We start from the raw sequence: 6,000 nt of genomic DNA, 5'->3' as shown, positions 1-6,000 counted from the left end.
CTCCATCAATAACTTTTGTTCTGTTTGTGAGAAGAATAGGTAAGATTGGGTAAGTATTGCCTTTGTAGCTTACTGTACTTTGAATCTGCCCAAAGCACAGCAGTTCGCCCCCCAGGCTGTCGGGATGGAATATCAGCAGGCAGTAGTTGTGTTTTTGGTTTGAGCAAGTAATAGGTCTGTTCACGGATGGCGTTCAGGTCTGCCCCTGTGTCAATTTTAAACTCTACTGGTGTACAACCGAGCAACAATTTGACGGCCCATTGCTCAGAAGACGCATCTGCTTTTGTCACTGCCCCAAGGAAATATGGCTGCTGTTGTTGCTCTAGTCATTGCTCAGCCTGCTCTGTGACCTCACTCACTGCTTTCTTATTCCTACACATTTGGCTCCAATGTCCGACTTTGTTGCACGAGTTGCACATAGATTTCTTAGCGGGACAATTTTCATTTTTGTCATGCTTTGCTTTCCCGCATTTTCCACATTGTCCATTATATCCATCTCTTTGCTTAGGCCTTTGGTGCGCTTGTGGTATTTGTGTGTGACTTCACATAACATCCCCGCTGTTTCTCCCTGCATGCTGATTTGAGATGCCATCTCTCCACTCTGCCTGACCGTCTCAATGGTCAGCGCCAGCGTCAGGTCGTTCGTCAGCTGCAGCTTACATGAAACTTCTTTTTCCAATATTCCCTCGACGATCCTGTCGCGGATATTTTCCTCTCAGGTTGCGCCGAAGTCACAATGTTCGTACAAGGCTCGGATGAATGTCTCTGCTTTCTCACCTGGCTGTTGCGCCCGTTGGTGAAAACATGCGCGTTCATTTGTCACGTTCCTTCGCGGCACAAAATATTCATCAAACTTGTCGAACACACGTTCAAAGTCGTTTCTGTGTCCTCCCTCGTTTAAAGCAAAATATGGCAAGGAGGCTTTCTTGTCTTTTAGCACCTTCCTTTATTTCCCAACACGCGCATATATAAGCTCTCTCGCGAGACCCCGCGAGGTAGTGCAGCTGTAATGTACGCACAAACACAAATCTAGCACCATTATATGACAGACAATATGCGTATTTATGCAAAAAATTGCAGCAGCAGACTTTATCAATGAGGAAATGAATGCCCTGTATGGCTGAAAGGAGGTAGGGACAGAAGAAATCTTGAGGTTCATTGTGAAAATCCAACCACCGACCAGGTTTGATTCATGGACAATGTTGCTATGGTTACTGACTGTTGTGGAGGCGATCTTTTCCTCCGCGTGTTCATTTTCTTTCGGGTAGTGAGAATGTTGATTATCTGGATACAGGCTGGAGATCGATGAACAGTTCCTTTGAAGCTTTTATTTCTACAGAATATTCCGGGCACAAGGGAGTTACAGACAATGGCTGTAGCCTCTCACAAGTGTGAAGATTACAGTACAATATTCTTATACTATCTTGAAGGGCGGTACCACACAGTTTCCAGTAAACAGTTCAACCGGAAAAAAACAAAAGCCCATTTGAGGAATAGAGGAGGTTTTTCAGTCATGACTGCACCTGGCAGAAATTGCGATAACACTCACAAAGATACATCCGCAGAACAAAGCTCTACTGAGGAAATAAGGAAATTAAAACAGTTATGACTAAATCTGGGCAGAAGACCCTCTTCAATCCCTCTTTCGGACTCGAAAGAGTCTGACACATGAAATGAACAAAATTTAAAAAATTTAAAAAGTACTAGCGGCGTCATCGTCGCAGACGGCTGGCGCAACATTAACTCTTTGACTGCCAAAAACGTTAAATAACGTTTAGTAAAATCCTACGGAGGAGCGCCAAAGACATTAAAAGACGTTCACCAAGTTTTTTTTTTTTTTTTTTGGGAAACGGGTGGCCTTGGCCAGCTGTGCTGAAAGTATCAAGCAGATCTAGTTAGTATAATGCCTATTTTTGGCCCCTAGATGGCAGCGATGACTCTCTTTGGACAAGATTGGGTAGGCGTCAGTAGAAGACGTGAGGCGGAGCTAGAGTGTTGAGGGGACAATGGCTGAGGAAGCCATAATGGCGACTGGTTGCAAGCAGCTCACGTTTGAGCATTTTTTTCAAAGACGAAAAGCATTGACCAATGCTAAAGAGCACATTGATGACGACGATGATGATGGTGACTCCGAGGTTGACGCCGAAGTTGGAAGCGTTGACGCAGCGGCTATGATCACGTCATAAAGCCTCACCGGTTAGTGATGCTAACGCCGGAAAACGCGGAGCACAACCGAGCACTTCTGCTCAGGCCGACGTTCAATCGGACGACAAAGAGTGCCCCGAGTCCAATGCATATTCATCGGAGGAGTGGGTACAGTCTGATCACGGAGAAGACACTGGTTATGGACTGCAATGCCACCATAAATGGAGCGGATAAGATGGATCAACCACCCGGTATAGGAACTGAAGGACAATGAGGAAGCCAGACGTAACACCACCGTAATGTCACCGTATCATGATCCTAAGAGTAGACTTGATGGCAACATGGCCAAACACACACTGCAGTATATACTTGCTATTCCCCGGAAAAAAAAGCCAGCAAGAAAGTGTAGCGTCTGCACGCTAAGGGGCCATCGCAGTAAAACTAATCTGTTGTGCAAATCCTGCTGCGTCCACTTGCACGCAGGGGAGTGTTACAAAAAGAAAAACTGTATTTGAAACATCCACACAATTGTAAATAGTACCACGGTTGCAAACATTTGTAAATAGTTTGCCAAATTGTTTTGTCAAATTGTTACACTGTTGAATGTAAATAAACGTATTTTGCTATCAAAAAACACTTTTTCATTGTTGGTGGTAGTGCTTTACAGAAGTAGAGCACTGTTAGGGTGTTTGTGGCATCATTCATGGAAAAAAAGGTGTCAAATTAACTAGTGTGCATGAAATAATATCGTTTCACAAAAAGCTTGATTTCTCCGTTTTTTGTTTCAAAACAGAGCATTTCGGTGAAACTAACCATTTTCTATTGTTGATTACTGAAAAACGGAATAAGGTAGAAACAAACTTTTTTTCTGATGAAAGATGAGAGTTCAATCTTTCATTTGGTAGTATGTGTGTTTCCATAGTCCAAACACAAAATTTTCTGTGGACCTTGAAAGATCAGTCAAAATGCATAAATCGGCTGGCACTGACGGCATCCCTTTTCTGAAAACGTCTGGCAGTCAAAGAGTTAAGCAAGGGTTGTGTGGGAAAGATTGGACATTATCATCTCATCAGTAGAATAAGAAGCAAAAGCACGCATCAATGAAACATCCCTTTAGCAGTGAGAGAAGGTTGTTTAGCAGTATGTGGCATTAAAGAACTATTTGATTCATTAAAAGATTTTGCAGTGGAGTAAGCATATGTGTACCACATGTTGATAGTGAAGGGATGCCCCCTGTCCATGGGGTGCCAGGGAGTTTGTGGAGAATCAATACTTCGCTTAGTACGATGCGTTGTGGTTATGTTCAAGGTTGTACTGAGGGGCTTCCAGAGATACCAGATTGGCATAAAAGTCAATATGAGAAAGAGTGTCGTGATGTAGCAGCAGATGGAGATGCGTTCCCACTTCGAAGCCATCTCGAGATGATGTTCTTGGGTTGCTGCTGGAGGGCGCTGTCAGCTTCTTCAGGACCTTAGAGTAGACTGCCTGGTCCCAGGATGAGTCACCGGGATTATTCTGCCTGAACTCAACCTTTAATAGAACGATGCCAGTGGGAGCCGGTTTGCTTCTCGGTTGTTGTTGGGTGATTGCCTTGTGCAGGGACAATGGCTCCAGCCGGTGTCCTTGCCGGTCGGGTGGAGGAGATGTGATACCACGTATCACCTTTTCCGTGCAGACGAAATGCAGAAGATGTCCTCTCCGTCACTTTGTGGGGTCCTGTCCACCTGGGCTCAGACCATTTACGTTTAACCACCTTCAACCATACATATTCACAATCATATATTTCTGAAGGAGCATCTGGTTGTTTTTTTGTTAGCTGGGAGAAAGTAAATGTTAGTTGTTTGAGTACATACATATATACATATATATACATCCATATATATATATATATATATATATATATATATATATATATATATATATATATATATATATATATATATATATATTTATATACATATACATACACACACATATATGTATATATATATTTATATACATATACATACACACACATATATGTATATATATATATTTATTTATTTATTTTTTTTGTATGTGGGTGAGTATGTGTATGTGCGTGTGTGTGTGTGCGTGCGTGCGTGCGAGCGTGTGTGTATTCATCAGTTCACCTAAAGCCCATTAAAAAAAATCCCATACTAATAATATAATTAGATATATATATATATATATATATATGGATATATAACCACTATTACCAGCAAATATCTGTATCTTGACACTGGTTTGATCATGTCAGTGAAATCCATCGAAACCACCTGACCAGGAGCAGTCACGTCTGGATCGTGAGTGCCCTGGGGAGGTTTAGATGTAGGCATACTGTTATACCTGCTGCAAACACTGCAGTCCTGCAGTTCAATTTTAACAATTGATCTCATGATAGGATGCCACCAGGTGTGTAGACGTCTCAGTGTTTGTTCCACACTTACATGGCATGTTCCATGGGCTTCAGAAATTAGATTTTTCAATTGTTTCTGAGCTGGAATGCATTTACCTTCTTTCCGCCATATACCTGCTTCATCTTTTTGTCCCCCTTTGGACATCCACACACTCTTTTCTTCTGAACTTGCTTTTTCCAGCCACAACTTAACTGTTTCTACTATCACCTCCTGTGGATTGTCACATTCAGACTCACTTACAGTTAGTTGGAGTGTAGGTCGGTACCCCGCAACCTTTTTTGCTGCTTGATCTGCTGATTCGTTTCCTACTGATACAAAATCATTAGTTCGAGAGTAACCTTTACATTTAATTAGGAGCATTAAAGCATCTCGCAATTTAAGAATATCATCCTGATATTTAATGGGTGTACCGGTTACAGTTTGGAAATCATTTCGCTACCATTCTTTTAATGCAACATGAACTGTTTTGTGTGCATACGCCGAATCTGTGTAAATATTTACTGACTGGTTTTCTGCCAATCTGAGAGCTGCTGTCAATACCAACATTTCAGCTCTTTGTACTGACTGAGAGCCTAAAATTCTTTCTGCTTGGACTTCTTCAAAAACTGTTTCTGTGGGTTGGGTTACTGCCAATCCAGATTGTAGGCCATCGTTTTCTTTGAAGCAACATCCATCTGTGAAAAGGATCAAGCCCGGGTTGTCAATAGGTGTCGCAAATTGTGGGTTTTTGCTCGTATTTTTCCAATGGAGTTGATGCATACGGACAAACTTGTCGACTTCCTCCTTCCCCCTTCTGATAAAGGGCAGCAGAAACACTGCTGACCTTTTCGGACACATCCAGATAGAACATGCGACTGTAATTAGGAATTACAAGAGCTGTAGCAGTGGAAAGATGCTGTTTTAAGGAGAAGAGCAAAGACCTGGTGGCTTCAAGACAAGTAGTTTCAGATGGAGCTGCCAGCAAGAGGTCATCCACATACTGCACCAGGAGAACACCAGGGGGCAGTTCAAGTGGAGACAGCAACTGGCGAAGACAGTCGTTGAAGAGTCCAGGTGAAAGGACAAAATCTTGAGGCAGGCGATTGTAGGAGTAGCAAACACCATTCCAAGTGAAAGCAAAAAATTGCTTCATTGAAGGGTGGAGTGGAATGCAAAAGAAAGCATTAGACAGGTCAATGCAAGTGAAATGAGTGTGGGTTGATGTAATTTGGGACAATGCCGAGTGAGGATTCGGGACAGACAAAGTAGGGGTTAAGACGGCCGCATTAATCGCTCGCAGGTCATGGACCATGCAAAACCTTCCAGTATCTTTCTTGTTGGTAAAATAGGTGTGTTATAATCAGAGCCGGGAATCTCACACAACACTCCTGCTTTGAGCAAACCGTCAATTGTTTCCAAAATGCCATTCATCCCAGCCTCTTTTACAGAGTATTGG

This window comes from Vanacampus margaritifer, chromosome 2 (genome assembly GCF_051991255.1).
Source record: "Vanacampus margaritifer isolate UIUO_Vmar chromosome 2, RoL_Vmar_1.0, whole genome shotgun sequence".
NCBI classification, from domain to species: Eukaryota; Metazoa; Chordata; class Actinopteri; order Syngnathiformes; family Syngnathidae; genus Vanacampus; species Vanacampus margaritifer.
This window is presented reverse-complemented; position numbering follows the sequence as displayed.